A 22265-nucleotide genomic window follows, 5' to 3' on the forward strand; every position below is an offset into this window, starting at 1 on the left:
AAAATAGTAAGCTAAAAGGTATGTATTTGTAGTGCATATCTTTTCATCTAAGCATTGCACTTATGAAAACATATCCCTCGGCAGGGGGAGGTGGAAGTGTGTGGGACAGATTTAGCTATAAGAAGCTTTATGGAAGCAATATTAGTAACAGGAAAAAAATGAAAATCTAAATGTCCAATAAGAAAGGATCAGTTAATAAATTCCACATAATGGAAATTATGCAGATATTATAGCAATTTATTATGGAAATATATGCATGATATATTTTTAAAAGGAAAAGAAACAGACTGAAATATAGGATGTGTGGATTGAACCATATGAAATTCTTGTTTTTGTAGTTTAAGGTGGTTGAATATAAGTAATCTGTTATCAAACTAAAATATGATCCCATTTTCATAAATAATAAAAATAAAACTATTGAATATATGTGTGTGCATGCACATAATTCTGAAAATATATTTGCTAAGGTTTACAATAGTTATCTTCAAGATAATAGGCTTAATACGTTTATTATAATTATTATAATCTTTACTCTTTCATTTTTTTTCAGAACTTTCTTTAAAAGGAATAGTCTTTTATAATAAGAAAAAAACAATGAAATACACTCCAATTTGAAAAAATTTACAAAGGAAGAATTTGCTGCCACAAATTTGTATTCTTTTCATTCAGGGATAACTCCTTCTGCTATTATCTTTCATTCAGCCTTGATTCCTCTTCATTTTACGATAGTAAAAGGGCACATCCTTCATCCTAGTGAAGGTATTCTAAAAAATAGCCAGCAAAATGTGAGCAAAGAAGAAAGAATGCATGGTCTGAGGCCAGTTAACTGACTTGTACCTTCAGTGAACCAAAATATTCTCTTCCCAAGCAATATCAAGAATTTGGTTAACACACACATACACACGCACACACACACAAAGCACCCACACATTGGTCAAGTGCATGTTTTGAGTTAGTTTTAGATAATTGCTAGTTGGTATAGTGTATAGAAGTGCTGGGTGTCTTCTAGGAACAACAAACTAAGGACAAAAAATAATCTATTTTTATTCCAAATTAGTGGGAAACTGGGTTCAGTTCCCAAGTGCCATGGCATCCTTGCTCTCACCTTTTCTTCCACCTAGTTCTATGACTTGACTGCTTTTGGGCTTGTATATCTTGGCAGAAGCTCTGTGTAGCTCCATCCACATCCTCTATGGTTGTGGAAATCCAGACTGCAACTCAATCGACTCTTTTGATACCTACTATTACCTCCCTGAAGCTATTTGCTCTCTAAGAATACTATAGACATCAATTTACATTTAGCCCAATTCCTAGTGTACTTACACCTACTGTTATGATCGCTGACAAATGTAAAATGATGATCACAATTATGGCCTCGAGAAAGTGCAAGATCTTCAATCAGCGAGGAAAAATTAGATTATCTTCACTTGACTGTTCATCCTACCAAAATAGTAGATTCATATTAGAGAAAATTTGTTTAAAACATGAACCAAAATATTTTTTGTAATTCTGATGACAATTTCCTTTTGACCACATGGGCTGATTGTTTGGGTACCATAAAAATTAGTCAGCAGAACTCAGTTATTTCACTGATTTCCACAAGAAACTCTTGCCCATTTAGCATTTCATAATTTGAGTCAACTTTATTGAAGATATTGATATAGTCACATTGTTCCAGTGTACCTATTTCTTTTCTCAAATTCCCACCTGACATCTCTGTTTTTCTGATTCTAGTAGTTATCAAACCTTTTTTTAAAGTATAGTAATCACCTGTGAAGTTTGTCGAAAATGAAAGTTGTAAGATTCATGTCTTGAGATGTTAGTCCAATAGGTCTGGGGTAAGTTGAATAACCTGCATTTTGATCAGGCACCCCAGAGATTTTGATGCCTTCTCAAACTGGGAAAAGAATGTTTAGAGTCTTTCCTCTACCAAATGGCCCAATGACATTTTCTGCCATCTTTCACCCTGCTTCCAAGTGACCAACCTTTCTGGACCCTTTAGGACACTAGATATCCCTCCATACCCCCCAATATTAATTCTTATTCCTTTGATTATAAAGGGCAAGTTCACAATCACCTTGGTTTTCTGAGAGTTTTCTTAGCCACTATCCCAAGAACTTTAAGGGGCAAATCCTTTCCAAGAGAGTGTTTCGGTTCCTTACATGAAGTTAAAATCTCCCTTAATCAGATAATTAACAGATATTCTAATTCAATGAGTAATGGATGTATTTGGATTTTTAACCTCAAAGGCTAATTTCAGTGAGGTTCACTAATATTTGTGACTATATCCTTAGAAACCAAGAATTAGTTTCATCAGTTTTGTATTCAGTGTATTTTTTGTCAGTATTTAGTCCAAGACATAAAGAGGTAATATCAGAAATCTAAACTCTCTGCTTAAGATTTTTTTTATGCATTTAGGAAATAATAGCTGTGGCAATTCCCTCCACCCCCTACTGCTTAATGAAGAATTTGGGTCTATGAGTAAAAAAATGCAGAACATGGAGTCCACCTGCTTCCACCTCTCAGCCAGAGAACTTTCCCTCTATTAAAGTTGAACTACAGAGTTCTCTGTTTCCCAGGATTCAGAGATCACTGGCCCAGCTGTGATATGCAGTCTCAAAACACAAAACATCTGGAGAGAAGATATGAATAGTTCATCTTTCCTTATTTATGTTTGAAAGCTGAGGCAATGTTTATGGAATAAAGAATTTGTTTAAATGAATGTCCGAACATTATGAATTCCTTGTCACACTTTATCTGGCTTCACAATTGATGTAGTGAACCAGAACCTCTCTATACATACACTCATAGACATATGCATATACATAGGCATATAGCCATAGAGCTATATAGCCATGTGTGTGTGTATATATCAAGAGAGAGATTGCTTTTCCTCTGTTACGTACTTAGGGAAATCTGTGAACATATTAAGGTCACTGTATTCATTTTTCTCAAACCTACGGGTAGACTGGAAGAATGGGATATGAGTACAACATGAAAGTAATATTTTTACAACATCATGGCTATTAAGAACCTCACATTCTTTGAGTGGAATGTGCAATTTGAAATTAAAGTCTTAGAACTGAATAATCTTCTTACAAGAAAAAATGTTCTCATAACTTTGTTACCCAAAATGCTTTTGACATTCTGTGTAAATAAGTTTGGTGCCTTTAATTTAAAAAATTCTTTGGAGGAAAATTATTGTTTTCTAAACAAATTTCAAGCTTAACTTTTAAACTTATTCTGTATTCACATCTTCTTAAGTATCTAGAATATTTTAATTTTGATTGTGGTTGAGTAGATACATAATTTTTAGACCAATAATTAGAATGTAACTATAAATAACTAGGCCTATCTGTTTAGACTTATATTAATTTATTGTCTAATTAGCTTAAGTAACAACCAATAACCTTTCAATAAATATTTATTAGACACAAAAAAATGCTTTTGAATGACAATTTACCATTTTTTGTTCAACTTAAAATCATAATTGCGAGGGAAGCTCTGTGCAGAGCAGTTTGGGATACATATTGATGAAAATATAGAGAACTGTGTTTTGTTACTGGAAAACTGGGGGCAAACAGCTTTGACCAAATTATTGTCTTGACCTTTCTCAATCTGGTTTATCAAAATAACTGAACGTTCCTTGTAAACTGTATTCCTAGCCTCTGAATTAATCATGACTTGTTCAGAGAAATAATCTGCAATCCTGACTGTGTCCTGACTGAAATTTGGACCATCAGAAGCCTCAGAGCTTCAGTGCATTTGGTTCCTGGTAGTCTTTGATGTACTCTCCCTCCATGCAACGTTTGGGTGGTGGGGAGGTTCACTTATTGACCAGCCGTTGACTGACTTTGGGCCAGTGAAGTTCCTAGATGCCAGGGTGGTCTGCAGAGGACCAAATCCTCAGCTCTCAAAGCCATTCATCAGTGTCAATAGATTATATCTTGAGAGTCGTATCAAATTTATTTGTATTTCTTTTCATCTGATTTAAAAAGATAATTGAAATAGTCTTAAGATATGTGTCTTAAAACTTTGATTTATTTTAAAAAATGTTAAACTCTCTATTCCTAAGCTTCATAGATATTTACTTCAGTATCTCATGTGGCATCAAGGGATTCAGTAACCAGTTCCTTTTGTGACTCTTATTTGTGTATCTTTGTTCTCCTGTTTAACTCTAAATTAACATATTTATGAGTATCTGTGTATATGCATGTGTGCACACGTTTGTATGAGTTCACAGTGATTACTTTGATGAATGTTAATTTATATCAATTGAGGTGAAATAAAATGAGAAAAATCACATTTTGTTTTCCCATTTAAAGTTTTATTTTTGGTACTAACTACTGCATATGTTTGTGCATTAATTTATTCTAGGTTTCTGTGTTTTATTTGTCTGAGTGATCTTTGCTACCTTAGGGTTTAGAACAACATTGCAGGCATTAAACATTTTCATGTTATATAAAGAAATTAATTAGTCAAAAAAAATGAAAGCTATACCTTATAAGATTATTTGCATCTTACAAGTCTAATTTTGCTCAAGGACATTCAAGTTAGGGCAACAATTTGATTTGATTTGATTTATTAATGGCTCTATATCTACAAATAACAAAAGTTTGCCTTGACAACTAAAGTGCAAGGACTATTACAAATATTTTAACCTTATATATACTTTGGCATTTAAGTGCCTTTAACATTATTAAGATACACAGTGTTTTTATATACATATCTCTACCCCAATTAATTATAACTTTTTAGAATTAGCCCTTAAAAATCTACATGAATAGGAACAAAGTCTTCTATCATTTTATAACTCTCACATTGCTTTAGATAATGCCTTACACACAGTTGTTATTAAAGGAGTGTGTGTTGAACTTCTCCAGCCATGGCTGGAAAGATCAGTCAATGACTTAGAGATTATAGCAAGAGTTCGGTAGATGGTAAAATGCATAATGAAGATAAAAAATTCATTACACAATAACAATTTCTGCTTCCAGCAATGGTGGACTAGTTCATCTTAGACCAAAACTGCTTATGGCAATAAAAATGCTGGAAAAAAATACTAAAAAAATCTAGCTGAAGGCATCAGAGAGATACCAAGGCAGGATAGACTTGCTAACATGTAGGAAAGAGTGAATCTCTGAGTTTTTTATGGCTGGGAAGGAACCCTGATTTAAGACTCAAATTTCTGACTATGATAGAGTAACAGAGACTAGATTTATCTATACACCTAAAACAATCAAAAACTATGAAAATATATAGTACAGTGATTTTCAAGACACTGGATACAGGCAAAAATATCAGTAATCCCTGAGTGATGAGAAACACACAAGGTGAACTCTACAAGTGCCCAACTTTCTGCCTTGAGAGAATTTCCAGTCTGTGGGACAGGAAGGAGAAACAGGCAAATCCTGGTGGACTCCCTGAGTTGGGGAAATAGAGCTGAGAGTGTAGGGAGACCAAGGCAACTAGATTTCAGAGAATAATGGAGAGAAGAAACTTGCATAAAGAGAGAGCCATAAATATATAAAAAAGCATCCCATGTTCTTGAACTGGAAGATTTAATATTGTTAAGATGTCAATAGTACCCCAAATGATCTACAGATTCAGTGTAATCTCTATCAAAATCCCAATGATGCTTTATGCAGAAATAGAAAATCCATCCTAAAAGTCATATGGAGTCTCAAGGAATAGCCAAAATAATCTTGAAAAAGAACATAAAACTGGAACTCACACTTTCTCATTTCAAAACTTACTACAAAGCTACAGCAATCAAAACAATGTGGTACTGACATAAAGATAGACATATAGACCCACAGAATAGAATAGAGAGCCCAGAATTAAGTCCTCACAAATAAAAAACCACAGTGAGATAACACTATGCACCTAGTATAACTGCAAAAAAGAAAAGAAAAGCACACAATACCAAGTGCTGATGAAGTTGTAAAGCCAGGGGGAATTTCATACATAGCTGGTGGAAATATATGTATAAGAAAAATGTTCACTATGTACAAATGTACAGTATAAAGTGTACTATGGACAAATTTGGCAACTTTTGAAATGAAATTAGACATACATTTATAATTTTACCCAGAATTTTCACTCATAGTTGATTACCTAGGAGAAAAAAAAAACTTAAGTTCACAAAAATACGAGAATGTGAATGCTTAACTGTAATTGCCAAGAAACTACTCAGATGTCTTTCAACTGGCGAATGGATAAAAGCACTGTGGTGCATCCAAACAATTGAATCCTAACTATTTAGCAATAAAATGGAACAAAATGTTGATTCACACAACAGTGGATGAACCTCAAATTCACTTTGTTTAGTGAAAGAATTGAGGGCCAAAAGGTTACATATTATGTAATTTGATTTGTTTGGCATTCTGGAAAAGGCAAAACTATAGTGAAATTACAGAGCAGTGGTTGCTAGGAGTTAGATGTTGCATAAAAGTTGATTACAAAGGAGTAGTTGGAAAAAAGTTAGGGAGTAATAAAACTGTTCCATATCATTATGGTGGTGGATAAAACTTTTTGCAGTTATCAAACCCATAGAACTATCACACTGTTTTCCAAAAGACTGCACCATTTTATGTTCCTACCAGCAGTCTATGAAGTTTCTGATTTCTCCATATCCTGATCAACACTGGTTATTATCTGACTTCTTTATTATAGCCATCCTAATGAATATAAAGTTGTATCTCACTGTGGCTTTGATTTGTATTTTCTTGATAACTAACGATGTTGGAAATTTTTTATGTGCTTATTGCCAATTGTACATACATACGAGAGACGTGTATTTGAGTGACTAATAATAAAACTTATTCTCTTCCCCATAAATGTACTGTACCAACTTTCTATCATGATATTAAAGATCTAGTAAGAAAGAACTAAATATTTATTCTGATCATCACACTCTTCCAAAGCATTATTGGAAGATATTTCAAGATTAAAGGATATATAGGGAGAAAACTATATGTAAAAGCTTCTAATCACACCAAAGTCTTTACGTGAAAGCATAGGGAATGGAGAAAACAATATTGTCAACATTCAGAACTTGTTACATTAAGACACAAACTGGAAGATACAAACAAAATTCAATAATATGGAAAGTATTTCTATTACTGAAGACGCTTTATTCAAATGTTGATCAGTCCTCCTTGAAATAGTATTTATTTACTTAGTTTATCAGTATATGTGAAGTGGCTGGGATCTCGATTTCTGTTGAAGTTTGAATAGAATTATGCAGACAAAGGTTCACAGAAGTGTGCTTTATGTTGGCTAAAAGCTTATTTGCATATTATGCATTTTCTAATAATGTCTCCTATTGAAAATAGATTCTTTTTTTCTCAAGGCAATATTTAGAAGTCATATCTTCAGCTTTTAATAGAAAATCATTAAGCCACTCAAATAATTTAATATTTTCAGTCCTCCCATTTCAGACCAAAGGATGGGAGGAGAAACATACAACACTGAGAAGGGTTATGATCAAATTTTTTTTTCCCCTCAATGTAAATAAAAAGTCCAAGTCACACAGAGGGAAGTTCTGGTAGAGACATTCTAATATGTGCAGGTCACTCTTTTGACTGTCAAAAGGAACAACTAATTCTTCTGAAAAATGAAGGTCAGCTTTAAAAAGATTATTTATAACTAAATAAAGACTTAAAACATAAACTAAGTCTCATGGGATCATTTTTTTTTTAAAGGAAAAGCAGGTAGAAGATTTTTTTGAAGGTTACAAGTAAAGCAGTAGGATGTTTCCAGGAACTGCCATAACAAATGCTTAAAATCACTATTTGGAGTTAGAAGAAGCATGCCCTAAAAAGTTACACAATGCCTTATGGTTATCTTTGGGTTGGAAACTTTTATGTTTCTGAGTGTATATTGCAGGCAAAGAGTTAAGTCCAAGGTCCCTTTCAGTTTCCTCCAAAGTTCAAACAGGCTTACCTTGTGCTAGTATCAGCCTTCCATTATTCACAAATATCTCAATGGAAATTAATAGACAGAGACTTCCTGGTGGTCCAGGGGTTAGGACTCCATGCTTTCACTGCCAAGGGCTCGGGTTCAATCCCTGGCCAGGGAACTGAGATCCCACAAGCTGCGTGGCACAGCCAAAAAAAAAAAAAAAAAAAAAAAACGATAGACATCCAGCAAAATGAGGATAATGGTGAGATGTTTACTGCTGAATGATCTTTGGATAGCAAATAGTCAAGATTTCTCTAATTTGTTTTAAAACCTATCTGTTCTATATAACTTTTGGTAAAGGATCTAATGTACATCTAAAGTATAAACCAGCTGAAAGAGTTCTCTTAAGGACAAATATAGAATTTCTTTCAAGAAGGAAAACAAACAAACAAAACCTCTTTCAGTAAATAAATAAAAACATTTCTCTCAAAGTAATAAATACTTTTTGTAGAAATATAGTAATTGAAACAGCATGGTACTGGCATAAAGACAGACAAATAGGTCAGTGGAACAGAATAGAGAGCCTAGAAATAAATGCACCTATGGTCAATTAATTTACAACAAAGGAGGCAAGAATACACAGTGAAGAAAAGACAGTCCCTTCAATAAGTGGTGCTGGGAAATCTGGATGGCTACATGTAAAAACAAATGAGATTAGAACATTTCCTCACACCATATACAAAAATAAACTCAAAATGATTTAAAGGCCTAAATGTAAGACCTGAAACCATAAAACTCCTAGATGAGAACAAAGGCAGAAATCTCCTTGACATCAATCATAGCTATAATTTTTTTGGACCTGTCTCTTAAAGCAACAGAAGTAAAAGCAAAAATAAACAACAGACCTAATTAAACTTAAAATGTTTTGCACAGCAAAGGAAACAATTGACAAAAGGAAAAGACAACCTACTGAATGGGAGTAAATATTTGCAAATGATAAGTGGTTAATATCCAAAATATATAACTAGCTCATACAACTCAATATCAAAAAACCAAACAACCCAATTAAAAAAGTGGGCAGAAGACCTGAATAAACATTTTTCCAAAGAAGACATGCAGATGGCCAACAGGCAAATGAAAAGGTGCTCAACATCACTAATCATTAGAGAAATGCAAATCAAAACTACAATCAAGTATCACTTCACACCTGTTAGAATGGCTAACATCAAAAAGGCCACAAATAACAAATGTTGACAAGGATGTGGAGAAAAGGGAACCCTAGTAAACAAATGTAAATTGGTATAGGCACTATGGAAAACAAAATGGAGGTTCCTCATAAAACTAAAAATATACACTACCAAATGTAAAATAGATAGCTAGTGGGAAGCAGCCGCATAGCACAGGGAGATCAGCTCGGTGCTTTGTTAACACCTAGAGGGGTGGGATAGGGAGGGTGGGAGGGAGGGAGATGCAAGAGGGAAGAGATATGGGAACATATGTATATGTATAACTGATTCACTTTGTTTTAAAGAAGAAACTAACACACCATTGTAAAGCAATTATACTCCAATAAAGATGTTTAAAAAAAAAAAAAAACTAAAAATAGAAATACCATATGATGCAGCAATTTCACTCCTGGGTATATATCAGGAAAAAATAAAAACACTAATTTGAAAAGATACATGCATTTCAATGTTCATAGCAGCATTATTTCCAAAAACTAAGATATGGAAGCAACCTAAGTGTCCATCAACAGATGAATGGATAAATAAGATGTGGTCATATATATACAATAGAATATTACTCACTCATAAAAAAGAATGAAATTCTGGTATTTGCAGCAATGTAGATGGACCTAGAAAATATCATGCTTAGTGAAATAAGTCAGAGAAAGACAAATACTGTATGCTGTCATTTATATGTGGAATCTAAAAAGTAAAACAAATGAAAGTATATAACAAAACAGAAACAGACTCACAGATATAGAGAACAAACTCATGGTTACCAGTGGGGAGAGGGAACAAGGGAGGGGCACGATGGGGGTACAGAATTAAGATGTATAAATTACTGTGTATAACATAGAAAAGTGAAAAGATATATTGTACAGCATAGGGAAAATAGCCATTGTTTTGCAACACTTTAAATGGAGTATAATCTATAAAATTGTCAAATTACTATGTTGTAAACTTGAAATTAATACAATATTGTAAATCAACTATACTTCAATAAAGAAATAATAATTCTGAAGTTTTGGTAGAGATCAACATGATTTCCAAGTATATCTTGGAAGGGAGAGTGAAAGAAAATAGATTGAACAGTGAAAGAGGGTGATTTGAATTAGTATGATAGTCTCTCAATGTAAATGTAATATGTTCTTTTCCAGAGACCAGCTCAAAAGTTCTCTTATGGCTCCACAGTTCAAAGGTTCTCTTCCAGTTTTCCTTCAGCAATTTCTGCTTTTGATACTCACACTTCTAGTAAGGCTGAGGCTAAAAGTGCTGGCCCTGGGTAGCTTCTTCTATTTCACTTTAGGTCTCTCTTTTTTTCTCTGTGTCTGTCTCTTTATGCTTCTTATCTGTCTCTTTTATATTATTGCTCACTTTTTTTCTTTACTTCATTGAGAGGTAAAGTCTTGCCCATTTTATACTAATAAGAACTAAACCATTACTATCTACCATTTCTCCCAGCTCAGATGTTTGTGATGGCATACAGAATCCTACTTAGAAATATTTCCTTTCTTCTTTCTTCCTACTCTTTCTTCCCTCCCACCATCACTTCCTTTCTTCTTTCCTTCCTTTCTTTCTTCCTTCCATTTTAATCAAAAACTTATAGACCCAAGAGAGATGGGAAGGTAGCATTATGGCAGCCAGAGCCCACATAAAAAGGGCACTCAAGCAAGGAGGCACTCAGCAGATTCAGATGTTTGCTACATGCAGGGACTTGTACATATAAATAATTATCTTAAGGATACTAGGAGTCAGTGTTCTCACTCTCAGAGATAAGAGATACAAATACAGAAAGGGGGAAGTTAAAATAAACCCTGTGGTTTTGTATTGGTAATGAAGAGATTAGTATAAACTCTATATACTATGTATAATTTCCTAGTGCTGTCCACTAAGGGAGACTAAGGTAATGGCAACCCAGTAGCAATAGCGACACTTATCACCCAACTATTGGTTTCTATTTACCATTCTCCACTAGAGGAACTAGGACTCCTTGGAAAAATGGCTGCCTCCAGGGAAAAACAAGATGAACTGAAATAAATTCTGGGACCAGAAAGTAAGGAAAGGCCTAAAAAAATGATAGAATCATGTCAAAAGAATGCAGATATTTTCTTGAAGGAATTCTCATTGGCTAAATCTGGGACAATTTTAGCATTACAATAAATTCTTATAGTAGTGGATATTAATAATTGTAACAAAATAGGATTCTGCAGGTTTACACTGATATAAATGAATAAATAGATTCACCTTACAATAAAATGTCAACTAATAAATGAGATCAATATTATTATTTCAATCTTACAGCTAAGGAAACTGAAGCAAACTGCAGTTTGAAGAGGTTAATCAACTTTCTATTTGTCATAGAACTAGTAAGTGATATAGTCAGGCCTAAACTCAAATCTGTCTGACTCTAGACTCCAAGTTCTTAACCAGTACATTTAGTTTTCTATTTCTAATCTTATGACTTTCAAAGCAAGTCTAGACCTCTTGGCCTGATTGCTGGCTTTCTCTGAAGGTTTGGCAACAAGCCCAGTAGTTGTAACCATGTAATGGAGCTGTGGGCCCAGTAGCCATCATTATAAACTAAACCCACCTTTCATCTTTCCCCAAACACTCCTTTGTGTCCTACTCTTTACACAACCTTCCCTAACTTCTGACCCAAATGCTGTGACTGAACATTCATACCCATAACATTTTCCAGGTTTGGATTTTGCTTTTAGGAGTTGGAATTACTGTTGATATAATTTCTTTTTTAAGAGCTCAACAAAACCTTTTTTTGAGAGAACTCAGTTAGCAGAGACCAAATTCATTCCCTACTCTCCCTTGGCTCCAAAAGAGTAGAACCAGCCAGCAACTCAGACGAGAGAACATATTTTGTAACAGACCCTCAGCAAGCTTTGTATAAGACACCAGATGCCAGCCAAAGACAACCTCTCCTGATGTCTCCCATGTTAGAACTTTCCTTTCTAATTACAGTCAAAGGTTTGCAGGCATACAGATGTTAAAAATAAAATTAGACTTGTTCAAAACAGGTTCACTCTTGAAATAGGGCAAATTAGATGTAGTCTGGGTTTTTGATACCATTTAACTGGCTGGCTAGCTAAGACTTGGTGCCTACACAGCACAATAGCACTGAGATTTAAGAAAAGGTCTTTTAGTTTGATCACACGATCCTTAAACCCACTAATTGACACACAGCCATATGCCATTCTCCATAACACAACTTGGCAATAGCCTGTATTTCCTGCTCTGAAATACTGAGATTCTAAGCCAAATACGTGAGAGAATTAGTCATGGACTTTGTTCCTCTTTGACTTCATAAGTTAAAGGTAAGCCTATGAATGTTAATAATCACAATTACAGGTCTTGGTGCACAACATTAATGATACAGTATCATATAGCCTAGCTTTATAACATTAAAAGGTAGAGTTCTCAGCCAAAACCCACCACCACTGGATTAAGAACCTGTGGGGTGCTGAGCACTTAGGAATTTGCCAGCTTCCCCTTCCTCTTTTCAATTACATAATAGATTCATTTTTAAAAAAAATTTTATTGGGGTGTAGTTGATTTACAACGTGTTAGTTTCAGGTGTACGGCAAAGTGAATCTGTTATACATATACATAATATCCACTCTTTTTTAGATTCTTTTCCCATATAGGTCATTACGAAGTATTGAGTAAGGTTCCCTGTGCAATACAGTAGGTCCTTCTTAGTTATTTTATATATAGTAGTGTGTATGTGTCGATCCCAATCTTCAGATTTATCCCTCCCCCGCCCTTACCCCCAGTAACCATAAGTTTATTTTCTACATCTGTAACTCTATTTCTGTTTTGTAGATAAGTTCATTTGTAGTCACTTTTTAGATACTACATATGTGATATCATATGATATTTGTCTTTCTCTGTCTGACTTACTTCACTCCCATAATAGATAATTCTTAAAAGAAAAAAAATATTTACCATTCACAGTGTAAAACCAAAATAAATACAATGCAAGTAAAGTGTAAATCACAAATCAGAGCGAAGTAGGTCAGAAAGAGAAAAACAAATACCGTATGCTAACACATATATATGGAATCTAAAAAAAAAAAAAAAAAAAAGGTTATGAAGAACCTAGGGGCAGGACGGGAATAAAGACGTAGACCTACTACAGAATGGACTTGAGGACACGGGGAGGGGGAAGGGTAAGCTGGGACAAAGTGAGAGAGTGGCATGGACATATATACACTACCAAATGTAAAATAGATAGCTAGTGGGAAGCAGCCGCATAGCACAGGGAGATCAGCTCGGTGCTTTGTGACCACCTAGAGGGGTGCGATAGGGAGGGTGGGAGGGAGAGAGATGCAAGAGGGAAGAGATATGAGGATATATGTATATGTAGAGCTGATTCACTTTGTTATAAAGCAGAAACTAACACACCCTTGTAAAGCAATTATACTCTAATAAAGATGTTAAAAATAAAAATAAATAAATTAATTAATTAATAAAGCCCTATTCAGCTTTAAAAAAAAAAAAAGACGTATTTCGTTTTAAGCTCTACTGATTCTTATCTTTAAGGTTTTTCAAAAATGCATTTCAAAAGGCATTTCTTAAACTGTATTAAAAAAATCTAATATAATTCTTCCACAGAAGATCTAAAATGAACATAAGTGATGCATATCTTAGAATGTAAAGTTTGTTTATGGGTTAAATAGAAAACTTTGGCTTTCCACCTGAATTGGAATACTAGAAATATCTATCTCAAATAAGTGTGACTTGTAAGTTAAGGTGATATTCTTTTTTCACACCTGATGGGCAGGTGACCTAGATGATGATTTCTATCTCTTTTGTGTATCGTGACACGCGGGACCTAGAGCACGTGGGTTTCGGTAGTTGCGGAGTGAGGGCTCAATAGTTGTGGCTCGCGGGCTTAGTTGCTCCGTGGCATGTGGGATCTTCCTGGAACATGGATAGAACCAGTGTCCCCTGCACTGGCAGGCGGATTCTGAACCACTGTGCCACCAGGGAAGTCCATGTCTCTTAAAGTTAACATTTATAAAATGAGAAGGCATCAAGATTTCATGTGCCATATCATTTATTTTTTATATTAGTAAATACACTAGCAATTACTCTTTTAGGAATTTATCCTTAAATATAATTGCACACATGGTGTATGTATAAAGTTAGTTATTGCAGCGTTATTTTTTAAGACATAAAGATGGGAGAAAACATGAGAGCCCATTAAAAAGGGACAGTCAAATAATGTACATTTATACACTGGAACTGTGTGCAGGCATCATAAAACAACTCAGGAAAAAATTGAGGAAAAACTTTATGTTGAAATGATAAGATTTCTAAGGTATTCTATTAAGTGAGAAATCAAGGCACAGAAGAGTTTACATAGTCTGTCATCATTTGTAAAATATATATCAATTTTTGCTTTTATGTACACAAAATAGCTCTCTGGAAGAGTAAGCAAGAAATTAATAACAATGGTTTAGAGATGAAAGTTTGTTGGACCTTTATGGGGTGGATCAGATCCATATATATTAAATTTTATGCCCTAAAAACAGAGAAAACACATTTTAGTTTCCTCTAATACCTATGAAAAAAGTGACTATGGGATAGCATTTAAGAATAGTAAAAATTAATGCATATAAACTATTTTTATGAAGCAAATATATCACATCAAAGCCTTAAAATGCATAAAAAGAACAGAGCAGATCAATATGCCTATGAATATAAAAGTAAACCCTAAGTAATACATTATTAGAGAGAATCTAACAGTACGTGAAAAGAATACATATACCTGACCAAGTGGGGTTTATTGCAGAGGTGAAACAATACTGCTCTGTATTAATACGTTAAAAGGGAAAAATGATAAGCATGCCTACAGGTGCTGACAAGGCATTTGAAAAATATTTATATGAACTTTTGACTGAAAAAATGAACCTGGAATAAGAAAAGAAATACACAAATATTTTAAATAAAATAGGGAAAAGTAATATTTCCTAACAAAATGGGAATTGACACATATAATATTTCAACTCTAAAGTCAATATATGCCTAATGGAAAAACACTAGATTCATTACCAGTAATATCCAGAACACCACCAAGAGGTCAATACCACCACTATTATTTGTCACTGTTTTTGAGGTACTAGCCATTGTAATGAGGAAGGAAAACAGAGGTAAAATTGTTCAGGTTGGAAAATAGAAGGTAAAATTATTATTTTTGATGTTGTGATTGTACACATGGAAACTCCCAAAGACTTGACGATAAATTGCAAACAATAAGATAATGTATAAATGTGGATGAGTACAAAACTAAAATCCCGGGACTTCCCTAATGGTCCAGTGGTAAAGAATCCACTTTCCAATGCAGGGCACACGGGTTCAATCCCTGGTCAGGGAACTAAGATCCCACATGCCACAGGGCAACTAAGCCCGTGCACCACAATTACTGAGCCCAGGCGCCTCAACTAGAGAAAGAAAACCTGCACGCCACAACTAGAGAGAAGCTCACGTGCCACAACTAAGATCCCACATGCCTCAACTAAGACCCGAAGCAGCCAAAAATAAAAATAAATAAATAAATAAAATAAATAAATATTAAAACAATCTAATATCCCAAATCCAGGACCTTCCTATACAGGAAGAGCAACAAATTACAAGATATCATGGAAGAAAAGATCCCAATTACAATAGCAAAATAGTAACAATAAAAGATATAAGGAAAAAACTAGATAAGCAGAATCTGTGATATTATAATCTATAAAAGGAAAGCATGAAAAATAACACTGAAAAGCAAAAGGAAGGCTTTAATAATTAGAAAAGATATATTTATTCAATAATTTATGTCAAGGCTACTGAAAAGCTATTTTAAAAAACTGGATCCCTAACTTATACCATATGACAAAATAAATGCCAAGTGGATCAAATATTTTATCATAAAAAATTAACAAAGAGGTAATAAAAAGAAAACATGGAAGGTTTAAAAGCTGATTAAAAATATCTAAAATATATATCATAGGCAATGTGATAAATTCTTATCTATATAAAGAGCTGCTATTTTCAAATAAGGAAAAAACAAGCCAATAGAAAACTAGGCAAGCAGCATGATCAGATAATTGTTAACAAAGAAGAACCACATGTCTTTTAAAACATGTAAAGTTAACCCCACTCATTATAAGAGTAACATAAAACTTAAAACATAAGATGCCATTTTTTTTCACCTAAAAGTTTGACAAAGATCTGAATGATTGATTGTACACAATATGAGTTAGGCAGAAGTGGCTTTCTCATACAAGGCTGGTGGAAATATACATTTGCACAACCTCTATAGAATACAATCTGTCAAAATCTATCGAAATTTAAAATGCTTATTTGCTTTGACCCTGTAATTTGACGTCTAGGAACTTATCTTGCAGATACATTGACATATATGCATATATTTGTATGAATGATTGATGCTGCATTGTCATTAACAAAAATACAAAAATTAAAACTAAAATAAAACAACCAAAATCTCCATTAATAAAGAGTTATCAGTTAAGTAAATTATGGCAAATTCAAATGATATAAAACTATCCAAGTGTAAACAAGAATGAGTTAATTATATGAACTGAAATGGAAGTATTTCCTAGATAGAGTATTAGGTGAAAAAAATAAGGTATAAAAATATTTATCATTTGGGTAAACAAATACATAACGTTATATGAAAGTGTATGAATGTATGTTGGCAGATAATGTATGAAAGATGCATAAGAAACTGATATGAGTACTAGCCACTAGGAAGAGGAACGAAGAAACGTACTTTTCATTATTTTGAGTTTTTAGAATTATGTACCATTTACATGTTTTACCACTCCATAAATATAATTCTTTTAAAAATTTATCAGTCAAGAGACAGAACAGTGAGTCAGTTGTGGCATGGTTGTCATGGAAGCAATCTGTTCATAGCATTCTTACTTCAGTTGAGTTATTTTGTATTGGGGACATTAATGTTTACTTCAAGTATATTCAAAATATTACACTATAATCCAATATTGAAAGCAAAGATGATTGTAATAGCAAAACAAAAATAGGCATAAGACAGTTAAGACAAAACCAGTAGAAATTGCTGAATCCTTTGAAATAGAACCTAGGATTTCCCAAGGTGGAGAGTTTGGTGGGACTGATATAAATTTCACAAGGACCATCACTTAAGTACTCAACAACAGTCTGCCAAAAGCTTCTGATTGATATTCAAGAAAAGCTATTTAACTTTTGCATAAACCAGAGTAGTTTTCAATGTGAAATCACACTGCCTGAAAGGTGCTAAAGAGGTCAAGACTTCCAGCATGAGATATGAGGAACAGACTGTCACCCAGGCATTACAAACACTGGTGATAGAAAGTGATAGTGAAGATTATGAAGAAGGTTTATACACCAACTTAAAACATGTTACTGAAGAATTAGTATGTAAATTTTGGGGAAAAAAAGTGCATGTTTTGTGAGTTTTTTGGCCAGCTGGATACAGATCTTTGGACTCCTGCACACTCTCTGGTCTCCTGCACCTCTGGGAAAGAACCATGGTCTCTAATTCTCTCTTTAAGGATTTGCCTTGTGCACTTATTACATCATCTCTTGAATTCTTCTCTTTCTTCTTGCATTTTCTTATCAGTCCCTTGACCCAACCCATCCTCTGACCCATACCCACTGCTCCCATATCACCTCAGAGGTAGAGAATAGGCTTCCAAACCTTATTAAGTCAAGTTTCTAGAAAACCAGAGCACCTTATTCAACACTACGAATCAAATGAAAATGTTTATCAGTGATCACTGTGTTACAGATATAGTCAGACCAAGACTGGGACAACAAAGGGCAAAAATAGACTTGGAGAGGAAAAACACTGTGAAATACATACACACACACACACACACACAAGAACACTCGGGGAAGGACTTCCTCTCAATCATGCCTCCTTAAACGATAATTATTCACGACCAAAAATAATTTACTATTGGTTATTAGTTTTTGTTTTAACTCTTTCAGAGGTCCTTAAACCCATTCTCACTTCCTAGCAAAACCCCCTAGGAAAAAGATGTGAACTCAAATCAGATTTCCTTTATCCAACCACCATCTGAATTTCTTCATTGTTTTATTACATCAAATAAGTCCAAGTGTTTCCGACAAGGTTGTTTCTGCACCCTTTGACCCCACAGGCTTCAAATTCCCTATAAAGATGGCTTCCTATTTAATTCTGCTTTAGTTTCCTAGCATGGCAAACCCTCATTTAGGTAAATAGCTTAATATAGAGGTGTCTCCTGTTACTATAAATTAAGAATCCTTCTCAATATTATGTAACATTTATATCCACTGAGACCTAATGAGCATTTATTTCCTATTTGCGATGTCATACATTTGAGAAAAAAGCCTTTAAAAAATATTCCTAAGCCTGGGAGTTTCCTAATATCTCAATATTTGATATGATATTTAAAAACCTAAAACATTTGTCTGCCACTGCTTTTATTTGAATTTGGGATCCCATCTTTTTATGGAGATGCTTCAAATGGTCCTTTGAAGGTAAACAGATGATATTATTAACTATTTCCATCATGGAGTGGTTAAAGGCAGGGAAAGTGAGAACTAGAATCTCTCTCCAGAACTCCAGACCTGAATGTACACTGTCTACAAGGTATTTTCACCTGGCTGCCCCCGAGTGTTCTGACTTCACAGGAATTCCTCAAAAACCAGTTCCTTCTCCTGACAGATTCCATTCAAGGACTGGCATGCATCTTGTAACTCCTCTGGTCTTTTTTAGCTCTTTCCTCTCTTTCCTAATAAATCCAGTAAATCATCAGTCTTGTTTGAAAAATGGTACAATGCACACATCCACCCCTCACACACTTCCACCCTACCGCATACACATCCCTCTGTCTCTTTCCAATGAGATATTCATAGTCAGCCCATCAGCTCTCAGCTTAATTAATGATTTAATTTCCCTCTCAGACTCCAGGTTGCCCCCTCCAAGTTATTCTCTACATTGCAACAGTCTTCTTTCTTTCTGAATACATGCTTGTAATAAAAATAAAGCAGTACGTTCTCTACATTTGAAAGCTGATCACATAATTCCCCCACTTAAAATCTCTAATACAATGCATTGTCTTCAAGAGCTGAGTGAAAATTCCAGCAGCTCTAAGGCTGTTCCTGAACAAGCCCTTGCTTACATCTCCAGCCTCATGTTTTATCCCTCTGAGTCCCAGCCACATCCAGCTACATTAAGTCCCTCTCAATAGTCCAGACACTCTCTCCTGCCTCTAACCCTTTGCACATGCAGGTACTCCTGTTTAACTGTCTGTTACTCAACATTCAGGTCTTGGCTTGGATTTCATGTCTTCCAATGGCTTTTTCCAGACCCTCCCAGCCTGACATCTCTTTCAAGACTGGGTCAATGGGTCAAGGTCCCACCTATATGCTTCTGTAATCGCCTATGTTTACCTGTGTCATAGGAGGCATTACCTGTATTACAAATTTCTTCTTTCTTACTCTGATTCGCTCGGTAAATAATGAACACCTTGAACATAAAAAATAGCCACAAACCCAGCGGAATTCTTAGCTTATAGTAGGCATTCCAGAAGTATTTGTTGAATGATAAAGTGAATGAATGAATCTCAATGCCATAGACCCTCAAGTTGAATCAATATCCCAAGACAAGTTCATGCTCCAAGCAGAATGCTTGAATTTCCTGGGCTGTTAGAAACCCAGAAGAACTACAGTCTCCTCCTCACTGATGACCACAATCTTGACAGGCACCTTACAAAGGAAAATATCTCTTCACTGTTGCCAAAGGGGTTGGTGGGCAGTAAAATTCAATGACTCCTAAGCCTTGTACTAGGATCTTTGCTCAGTATCTCTGGAAATGCAATGCCACAGGTCTGCGTGTAATGAACAGAAAGCAATCAGTGGGTCTCCCTGTCAAAAGGACTGTTTCCAGTAAAGACAAGAAATGACGAAGGGGCATTTGTCTCTTTCCTTCTTGCCTTTTTGCATTCCTTCCTTTCCTCATAGAGTTAGGGTTCAAGCACGCGTGCATGCACGCACACACACATGCTTACAGATTACCGCTTGCACATTTGCAGCCTCTGGTCACAGAGGAGTGAGGCAAGTACCCAAACAGGCCGTGTTTCACGATATCTAAGGTGCGCTCTCAGTTGCATTAAATATTTATCAGCCAGCGTCTGTTCACTGAGTACTTAGGTATGTTTAATTTTTTTAGTGTTATTTTCTGTCTGGAATTAAAATAGTGGCTTTAGCCAAAGATAACAAAAGGACTTATACCATAGATGTATACAGCAGAACATCCTGGAATCACCTGTTCTCAACTCACCCCATTGATGCAAGGTTAGGAAGGTGCTCCAAGGCTAAGAAACGTTCTGAGCATCTGTCGGTTTCATTTTGCATCAGGAAAACGAAGAAGATAAGAAAGGAAGAGTTGGTAACTGTGGTATGAATCATTTGGTCTTAAAGGCTGATTCACCCCTAAAAAGAAAAGGAATTCAGCCTCAGGCCAATCTGACGGGGTGGTGGGGGGAGGACATCAAGTTTATTGACACTGTTCATTGGCGGAAGGACTGGGACGGACTTAAGAGGGTGTCTAGCTCCTCATTTTCCTAGGGCAGCTGAAGCCCCTAAAATGGCACCAGTAATAGGATGATGTACTTTCAGTCAATGATGTGGGTGGTTTCCCTTTCCTCCCCCCAGCTATTCAAGCTGTATTCAGTGGGAGACACATAGTAATTTGCTGAAAATCACGATTTGCTAAGAAACTCTCACAAAACCCCAAGAGCCCATTATATTAACAGAAGTGACAAGAAAATAAATATTTTTGACAAGGGAGTGCTCCTATCTGGGGAAGATGGCTGCAATGTCGGTGATTATTCAGCAAATCAAACTTATTTAAACACATTGTCTCTAATACTTAATAAATGTTATAGTGTGGCTTTTTGTGGCTAATAAAACTTGGTTTACATTCCACCCCGTGCCTTCTATGATTCGCCTCCCTGGGCTCACTTAAAGTGCATTAAGAGGCAGCAAGCAAGATGAGGGCGATTTGCTGCAAAACTTAAATAATTCATTTATGCACCACTGCTTTCAGACTGTGTTTTTACAAATGCTGTAATGAGACAAGCTGTGAAATGTTCTACATGGGGAAAAAGGCAGGAAAGTCCCTGGAAGAAAACCTCCTTTCCATGACTTATTCCTTTGAGGTGCAGGACAGAAACAAGGGAATCATCTCTTACAGAAACGTCTGTGCTATTTACCTACTTCTCAAAAATAGGGCATCAACTAGCTGTCGTTTATACTTTTCCATTAACTAGAATTAAAGTCATACCATATTGGAGAGTCTTAATTCCTGAGTTAATTTGTAAAATTGATATGTCTAATTAAACTCCCAAAAGGATATTTGGGGAGAAAGTCTTGACAAAAATTGTTTTAAGTTTCTCTGAATAAGTAACTGGGCAAAAATATCCAATAAACATTGTAATATAAAAAAAGATATACACTTGAACTGTTAGATAATAAAGCATATGATAAAACAATGATATTTAAAAGAGTATGGCCCTAATCACAGAATAAGTAGGCAACCAAGGAAACAGTCTAAAAAGAAATAGGTGAAAGAGATAAAAGTCTAGAAGCAAGTGAAGAATCAACACAATTCAATTTACAATAAATGTAGCACTGCACATCAGTGAGAAAAGAATATATATATATATATATATATATATATTTATGTAAAATTCAACATTTCCTAGTTTCTTACTTGAAAAAGAAATTGTATTCAAGGAATTTACCAACTGACATTCCAAATAGAGTGATGACATTCATTACAAGTGCTATTGAAAAGATCTATAAAGTACTTATAAAAGATCTAGAAAAAATATAACTGAACATTTATATAATTTTGGAGGAGGAAAGATCATTCTAAGGTATAACAAAGAGATAAGCTGCAAATAAAGAGACTACTATATTTTGTTACTGAGAAATATAAAAACGGACAACTGTACTAAGAGCACTATTAACAAAATTAAAAGACAAATAACAAATTTCTAAAATATCTTAAATGTATTGGAAAAGGAGTTAATATCACTATTACATAGGTTTCTTACATATCAA

This window comes from Balaenoptera borealis (genome assembly GCF_965194805.1).
Source record: "Balaenoptera borealis genome assembly, chromosome: 15".
NCBI lineage: Eukaryota > Metazoa > Chordata > Mammalia > Artiodactyla > Balaenopteridae > Balaenoptera > Balaenoptera borealis.